Below are 10,074 nucleotides of genomic sequence, written 5' to 3' on the forward strand. Positions count from 1 at the left end.
TATTTGGAAAGAGTAAAATTCTTACATGAGTTCCAGAATATGCATTGTATCCTAGCAGTAATCCCATGGTTTTGTGATAGCTTCCTATGCCCCTTATATTCTTTCCTTATCCATTATTCAAACCACAGCAAGACAATCCAAAAAAACCTTTTTTTCCTATTTATATCTAGAATAATATATCACTCTGCATGGAGCATATGATGCAATAATATCATAATATAGCTTTTAATATAGGATTTGAAGATTGAAATCTCCACACAACTAAGGAAAATCAGTTTAATACAGAAGTCATAAAGCTAAGCTTAATATACTTACATTTTGTGGGAATAGAAGGTATAAAAAATAAACCCCATAAATGGACATAATACTCATCTCTACTGTCTAAGGCAAGCACTTTCATTTAGTTTGTTTTTAAAAATTATAGTTGGGTGAAAGAAGTTGTAAAAACAGTAAAACTTTCCTCTAGCAAAATATATCTGTAATATAAATATGTGAGGTGCACTGTAAAATCCACTTCTCCTTGTCACAATATAGATACAGAAATTAAAGGACCAAAGTCTTGTTTGGTATATAAAGGTAGGTATCTCCATTCTTTTAATTTTCTTTTTAAAACAAACTCTGTTTTTACTGTTGCATAGCTGAATAGAACAATGATACATGTTACCATTTTTGTAGCTGTTACCATTTTTACTGTTGCATAGCTGAATAGAACAATGATACATGTTACCATTTTGACATTGGCTGATAAACTGTGAACTTGGGCTGGCAGAACATTGTGTCTCCAACCCTGCCTCCTCTACCCATGCATGCTGCATCACACCTGACAGGAGAAGAATAGCATTTCATGGAGGATCTTCCTAACTGACTATAAGATCACACATTGAAATACAAAATCTAAAGTTAATCTACCCTTCCTCCTGCCTCCAAACACACAAATTTATCATTTTGACTTTAGGAAAGATATATTTACCTCTCTGGGATAAATCTGAGAAAATTCTTGTTATTCTAAAATATGTTCCCTAGACTAAATAATGTTCTGTGTCAGACTTCCTTATTCCATACCTTCACCTTTCATATATTAATGAATAAGATATCCATTGACACCCCAACTCTCGGCTCCTATATTCTTAAAATTTTCTTTCTTTAATATTTTACCTTATCTCTCATATCTATCTAGCACTCATCAATGTCCATTTTGATAATAAATTGGCTATTGTATATTTGGGAGAAGCCATATTCTTATCGCCTTTGCCGTATTTGATTGCCCACTCATTGTCCAGTAAAATTGCTTACTCGAGGTTGACTCCTACAGTGGAATAAAGAGAGCTTCTTCATATTTCAATATTTATTCTTTACAGGGGAAAATCATAAAATAATTTAGCAGCTATAGTTCACTTAGCAAATCTAACTATGAAAAATTAGAAAGTAACAATGAGTATTTTAAAATTATAGAGGTTTTTGACAATGATGAACAAGTACCCTGTATACTCTTGCCTCCAGTAATTATCAACTATATTAATTAAATATCTGATTTTTTGCATTCCTAACTATATTAGCAGAAGAATATTACTAATCATTTCATCAAAACTGAAGGTCAATAAAAAATAGCAATTTTTGTGATCTTTTCTTCAGGGATGTTATGACCCATTTAGAGATAGCTAATTCAAGTAGATCTATATGCTTTATCATCTTATATGGAAAGCATACAATTATTAAATTGTTTCAAGTTTAATTCAAGGAGAAATATGATAGAGGTTAGAATATCATCTCCATAGTGTAAAATTATAATTTTTAGACATATCTAAAAGGTTGAAGGACCTAAACATTAATATTATGCATGCTCCAGCTGACTCTGGGTCTGGAGCCTTGGTTAATAATCTTGAGCCAAATAATGCATTTCAACAAGGCCTAAAGTTGTAGCATCAAATTAAATTTTATCATCAGGAGATTTTTTCCCCCAATATTTCTAGAGTTAGCTTTATTCCATCATAACAAGTCAGAGAAAACAAAGCAAGAACTATTTTATTTTATTTCTCTTGAAGATTCAACTCAGGCCATCTCAACTTCCATAATCAACCACAAGCAGATGGAGACCGACACAGGGAAGCCTTTCTTACATGCAGGCTCTTCCTTTTCCTGCCTTTAATTCTTAATCAGAGTGTCACCTCTTAAACTCTAACTCTACTAAGTTCCAGTCATGAAACATTAAATTTCAAGGTACAATTTACTTCACTGTGTCTTATCATCATCTCATTATAATTATTCAGGTCGTACATAAGCTTTATTTCTCATGAGGTAGAGAAAACACACAAACGTTTTCTTTTCTTTTGAACAGTTTATATTAGACTTTCTATTTTATTCTCTTTCCATCTGGATATTGTGTGTGACTTCTGAATTGTCCTTGATGTTCTATGAAAAATTCCTCCCCCCTCCAACTATCTAGCATATTCATAATTCCTTATACTTGCCTTTATTTATTTATAAATATATTACAACATATATCCATACTTTATAAATAAATTGCATGCAAGCATGTGACACCAGTAACCAACTTATAGCCCTTAAAATGTTTTCATATGTTGTTTCATCATAAATCTTCAATTATTCTAAAAATAAACTGCAATTATTGTCATTTTTTAGCTATGGTAAGCAATCTTCACTTTTCCTTTGATTTTTTTTTTAGTTGGACTGACTGAAGATGAGTTATAAAATTTTATTCCTTATCCCGTTTGACTTTTACGACCCACCATTCTTTCATTTTCTTTAGCTGTTTCTCTATATAAACTATATTTTAAAGAAACTTTAACTAACTGACAGGACCGTGTTCTTGATATTACAGTTATCAAACAGTTCATAACATTGGTGAACTTTTGAGCTGCTATAAAATTGGTGCTACCTCTGCTTATTCCATAAAATCACAGAATTACCTTTGAAGGTACAGAGGCATAGTTTCACAGTTTCATATTTTACAACCAGAAAATATGTCCTAAAATAATATTTTTCTTTCCTTTCATTCTCTATAGACAAATTGTCAATAAGGATTATTCATCATTCAACAGAAAATAAAATTATTTTCACTGCTTGCTCATAATTAAATCATAATTCTCTTACTCTCAATTGTTGACTTACCAAAATGTTTAACCAAGCTAGTATCTTTAGTTAATCTTTTTACTTCAATCTATCCTTCATTTTTTTCTAATTTTCTTAAAACAATGTTTTGTTTTGTTTAGTTTTGTTTCATTTGCTTTGTCAAGGTCTAGAAGTCTTCACTAATACCCTATCAACTTAAAGTCTTCTTATACCTTTATTGGAGCTCTATAATTTGCTTTCTTTGTGCTTCTCTATCTCACCACATTATAAACAAATCTTTGTCAGCTTCCAGACTGTCCCCAACTTTCCAAGTTAACTCCCACATCTCTCTGCCAATGTTTATGTGACTCCCCTATCCATAATGCATTTAACTGCTCAAAAGCATAACTTTGTAATATTATTGGCTTCATTTTCTCCCTGGTACCTCATCAGTTCAATGTCTTTACCTGCATGATCTGTTTCTATGCATCTGTAAAATAACACAATAACAATACCTACATCATTAATTTTGAGGGGAGGTGAAACGATAATACATGCAAATGACAGGACATAGCAAAAGTACTTGGTACACCATAATTGCACCATAGAAGGGGTTACTGTATTTTCTCCCAAAGTTCAAATCAGGGTTTTTTTCTGCCAAAATTGTATGTTACTTATGTTATTGCTTTGGAATATTTTTTCTCTTCAAGTAGTCTGCAGAGCTAGTTTTTATGTAGTAAGAATTATAACTTGTGTTGGAAAAAATTCAAAGCACCAGATTCAGAAATTATTGCTTCTATTCAAAGCTTTGTTTAAACGTTCTTATGATAAGGATTAAACTACTTTCTTGGATGGACCATTTCAGTTTCAAATAATTTTATTAGTTTGAAAATATTTATTTATTGGTCTACCTGATGCTTATTGGGATTACAAAAGAAAACAAACAATAAAAGATCATTAATAGTTTTTTTTTTTTACATCTTTTATATTCTTCAAGGTAAATATGCTAGGTCATAACCATGTTGTTCAATTTTCTATAAATGATAATAAATAGTCTTGCCAATTTGTCTTCACAGAAATCATAGAAATTTAAACCTACATCGTGTTTTAATGTTTATCTCAATCAATTTCAATTTTGTTACAAATAATGACTTGTGCCAGAGAGAGGAACTATTGTTTTTTATTTGGTTAAATCTCAGTGTTATAATTTATGAATGTAAGGTCTGTAAGAATTTGATTATTAGACCTTCTTTAGATTCTGTGTTTTGATAACAGATAATAAAGGTGTCCACTAAACCTAGATTTTTTTAAAATGAATGTTTCTGATTGCCTACAGGGTAAATAACAGCTGGGCAAAGAGCTTTGAATGACAATGGAATAATGACATTAATGACTGTAGCAATAATAAAAATAATGAAAAGTATAAAAATGAAAACAAAAAGAATATAAAGTATAAAATAATAGATAATGGCTAACATTTATAAAAGATTTATCATATGTCAGTAACTGATGTTTATGCTGATTATAATAAATTTTCACAATAATATATAAATAAATATAAATGACATTCCAATTTTAAAGAATAGAAATCTAAGATTTAAAGAGTTTAAATGTTTCATGCATTGTCATGTGTCTAATAATAGGACTGACACTTAAAGCTCACATGCAGATGAATCAAAAAATAACCACATATTTTGAGTCCTTTCCTAGTAAAGTTAAAACTTTATTTTGTACATAATTGTCACTCAGTGACTAAAGTGATAAATATAATTATAGACCTTCACCTTATCATTATTCATAAATATTCATAATTTAATGATAGTCTCTCATCTGATCAAACCATTTTAACATATATATGCTGTATATGTGTGTTAAAATGATTATATATTTTATATATACATGACTATACGCATATATCAAGGTGAATGAGATGATTCTATTATCAAGCACATAATATAAACATATAATATATACAGATATATAATATTTTTTCTGGCATTGGTTCTTTACCATATACAGAATTTTTGTTTAATAAAGTTGCCTTAATTTTATCACCAACTGAAGAGACAAATAATGATTGGTTATGGAAATTTTCAAAGATAGACATCTCTCTATGTGATTTGAACATAGTTTCATTTCAAACTCCTTAAAAATAAAAATGGTATATCTGTAAATTTGTTTTATTCCTAATGAGACATAATATGAATTATATTACATTGTAATTGAGGCTCTAACTATGTTCTAGAATCTATAGCATGGGGAATACAGTCAGTAACATTGCAATAACTGTGTATAGTGTCAGATGGGTACTGGATTTACAAGGGTGATCACTTTGTAAGTTATATAAATATTGAATCACTGTTGTACACATGAAACTAATATAATATCGTTGTGTAAACTATAGTTGAAAAAATAAATATATAAAAAATAAAAAAAAAAAATAAGTCAATCAATAGCACAAACAGAAAACACTAGGTCCAGGAGGGTTCACTGGTGTATTCTACCAAACATTTAAGAAATAAATTATACCAACTCTTTATAAAATGGTACAGCTACTTTGGAAGACAGTTTGTCAGTTATAAAACTAAACATGCCCTTACCATTAAGATCCAGCAACTGTGATTCTTGGTATTACCCAATGGAATTGCAAAGTTATGTCCATATAAAACTCTGTACACAGGTGTTTATAGCAGCTTTATTCATAATTGCTAAAATCTGGAAGCAATCAATATGTCCTTCAGTTGGTAAATGGGTAATTTTTTTCTTTGTTGTGAAAATATATTTTTCATAATATTTTTGTTATTATATAATAAATTATGCATGCTGTTATCTGGAAATAAATTAAATTAATATCTCTAAAATTTTATCTTTTTAATTTCTATTATGGTGAATGTCAATAGATATAACTCACATAAATGAAGGATCTTTGAGATCCTGAATAATTTTAAGAGTGTAAAGAGCTCCTGAGACTAAAATGTTTGAAAACCTTGCTCTAGAAATTGTCAGAGCTACTAGATAAAATAAGCTGGAATCCCTGGATAATAGCATGTAGCAGAGATGTACTTGCTGCTGTGCAAAATCACTTGAACAAATTTTGCCTTTAAAATGGTTCTATAAATGTGGCAGAGGAGTAATGTAACTGATATACACTATAACAAAACCATTTTTGAATTTCACTCCCCATTCTAGCTTTTATTACATTTAACCAAGTTCAGCATCTATCCTGGAGTTGCATGTGAAAACTCTTTACAGCAATTTCAAGTAAAAAATACTTGCATTCTAAGGGCATATCAATATAATTACTTTTTCATTAGCTTCTAATAAATGAATCATTTTCTCTAAAAATAGTCTTTAGTTTACAATAAGTCCTATTATTCTGACAGATATCCAAAAGTACAATATTCAGGAGATCTTTTTTATTGCAAATTTTTAAAAAATTTAATGCGAGAGCTGCTATCTTGTATGGACATCATATTGTTCTGAAATCATTCATATGTAACAGATTTTGTCTGTGATTGAAGAACAAAAAGAAAAAGACTTCCTTTTATTCCTACTTACAAATTTATATATATTTTGCTCTGTATTTTGTTTTCTAAATAAATAAATAAATGATATTATAAAATATCTTAGGGTTATCATCCTTAAACAATGCACAATTTATCATTTTGATTTTACATATTTGAATATAAAACTTTCAGAGAATATACTTTAATTCAAAATTTCCCTAGACTATTTACAAAATAAAACTGATGTCATGCCACAAGTAAACCTTAATAACTTCCAATAATAAATCAGACATGCAGCCATGTTCTCTGAAATCTCACATCACAAAGTCTTTATTGTATGTCTTTGTCTGAGCCTTACATTATGCTAATATGAAAAAGTAGGAAAGCAATTAACATGTTATCCTTGCTCTTGAGACACTTGTAGAGTAATGGGTCTAACAAAAGATACATAGGGAATTGCATTTATAAATTAGTTGTTTCTTGATAAAGTAAGCTTCCCCTCCCCATGACCCAGCTTGGTTTTTAGAAGTATGAACCATTTTTTTTTTTCTTTTTTTAAGGATCATGCTTTGACATCTTGGCATTAAAATGGGCCATGATGATGTCTTAAATTGAACTTGTAAACATGTCCCTTATTTAGAGTATTAGAGTACAAAACTGTAAAAAGTTCAAGTAGAGATACAAACATCTAGAAATAGAGTTTTTGAGGAATGTTGATATTTGGCTGCTCAGGAGCTGAATAAGGTATCCATGTGAGAAATTCTATCACTGTAGAAGTAAAACATTCGAATGCCATATTCACTTTGATCCATGTCTTCAGCTAAATCATGGATACATGAACTTTGGCTTGACCAATCAGTCATACATCTTTGGGGTTCTGAATCTGGGCTACTGATGCAGTGAAGCAGGGAGAGGATGGTTGTAATGCCAGCAACCTCTGATTTTCAGGGACCAGAGTAGCTAGCAGTGTTCCAGCCCAATATCCAATTTTAGTGGTAGAACAGGTGTTACTATAAAGTGTTCACTAACTGTGGCAGCAGGACTAAGTTATTCTGTGATCATAGATCTAATCTATCTGTCTGGATTTCCTTTCTTTCTGTTTATTTTCTTACTTTGTCTCCAGCTTCCCACCGATTCTGTAAGCTAGAAAGAATGTATTATTTTTTTTCTTTGCACAATAGGACAAATAGTCTTTTTTTTTTTTTTTTGTAGCTGGGGAACTTGCTTTCTATAAATAAATACGTTATACCAGGATTTTGAAATTGCTTCCTTAGATGTACACATTTTTTCATTAATTCAGTCTAGAAACATGTTATCTGCCAAATTCCCTGTTTTTCCCCTTTCCTCTAAGTGTAAAACATTAACATTTATCTGACTTAGCATGAAATAAATTATTTCCTACATGCCTCCACACTTGTGCATAATTCCTGCCTAACTACAATTTTGTCATGGGCAGCTACTCCAATACTAACATATCTTCCAGGGAAAATTTCAAGTCTAAAAAAAATCAATGGGAAATTACAGCAAATGATCATTGATGGGTGCATTTATACATTTAACACATTTTCTTATCTGAGGTAAATATATCTAAATTAAAATAAAATAAGATAAAATCATACATTATACTTGGTTGATTAGCTCTCATATTTAAATTATTTAATGTTACTATATAAAGCAAATATCATCATACAGTTTCATAATAATAATCATATATTTATATGCATAATCTAAATATTGTAAATAGGTTATAAAAGGGTCTTGAACTCCTGGAGGGGAGTAAGTAGTCTCCATTGTTTTATCTGAATAGATAATATTATAGATAATAGATTATTATCTGTTATAAGAGATTACTGAAATAAAAATTACTACAATAGATTACTACATGTTTACTTAAAAAGACTATACCTTTTGATTTGGAGAGCAAAACCTAGTTAATAGGATATGGTTTTTTATAATTTATGTAATGAAGCAGCATTTTGAATTTTCTTAAGCTTTTTATTGATTTTTTTTGGTAAAAATAAATATCAGACTTTCATTTTATTAGAATTTAAGCACATTTATTTCATTTTATTAGAATTTAAGCACATTTATTTCAAGGGAGCTTTATGCCAGAAAATATGCTTTTCTATTTTATAGTAGGGACATTGTGAATAATTTGGCCATTGTTTAAAGAATGAATTATAAAAATAAATTGTTCATAGTTATTCATACAGAGAATAGGCCTAAAGCACTGAAAGTAGCTAAAGGATGTCTTGCAGATATGGAAAAATATGTTGTACATATTAATGGACTTTTTATTTAAAGAAAATATTTTGTTTTTCTCCATCTTACACATATTTCTTTTCACTAGTTATGTTAATTTTATGCCTAATGTACTTTAGAAGGTAAAGTTAATCAAAAAGTTTTACTTATTAAGTTAGGCTTACTAAATTAATATTGCTAAAATACATTATCGAGCAAAATATGGATCTCAGCTCATGGACAATGATAACAAAAAATGAAAGTTCAATGCAAATGATTGGAATTATACTTCCTTATAACTAACTATTGGGAAGACACCAGAGAGTATTTCAACAATAACCAAAAAGGCTTAAAAGGAATGGACAACAGTTTTGTTAACCCATCTATTCTTGCCAATTTGTCATATTGAACAGAATGCAGAACACAATAAAACACCCCCTTAGATGGGCAATGCGTACTTTAAGTTTTGCAGGTACTTTATTCTAGCACGAGGTTAACTATTCTGACAGGTAAAATCTCTCAATTCTTATTCCAATATAGTAACAAAAAAAGAGTCTAGTCTTCTAGAAGTTTGGCTAGGTGATCCCTAAAAATATCATGCTTATTTAAAAATATATTAATTAATGATTTAGGTTTGAGTAGAATGGACAAAAACAAAAACAAACAAACAAAGCTAAAATCAGTTCAATTTATTAGTTTCTTTAAACTACCCATTTTGCCAAATAGACTGAACCAGGTATGTCAACTAATTTCAATCTACTGCAACGCCTGAATGAAAATGGCCATAAAAGATCAAGAAGAGGATTATTTTATATCAAGCAGCTGAACTTGAAAATATCTTTGTAAGGGAGAGGAAATGTCAGTCATATTAAAGAAGTTAGCATAAACTTTATATTGTGATTCCTTTATTTATTATTTTTTCATGTATTTTGTTATTAGTAGTTTGTTTAAATAACATATTTTCCAAAACCTTTGCTTTTTTTTTTTTTTGCATCTTTTTTCATAACTACTACTTTTCAACCTTAGAAAATATTTGTCAAATTTTAAAAGCATTGACCTAAACTCTACAGGAGGAATATTTTTGTCAACATTCTTGAGCAAATTTTTTGGGCAGAAAACAAACGCATACACAGACATTGTGTTGCTCTCATCACAGTTAAATTCCAGATCATGATAGCAATTAAATAGTAGTGGAACAAAAAAAAATTCAACTGGAGTGAGGGTTGGAGAATATTTTCGTTGTACTTTGTCTTCTTGT

The sequence above is a fragment of the Pteropus alecto genome, unplaced genomic scaffold, assembly GCF_000325575.1.
Source record: "Pteropus alecto unplaced genomic scaffold, ASM32557v1 scaffold20, whole genome shotgun sequence".
Classification (NCBI taxonomy): Eukaryota; Metazoa; Chordata; class Mammalia; order Chiroptera; family Pteropodidae; genus Pteropus; species Pteropus alecto.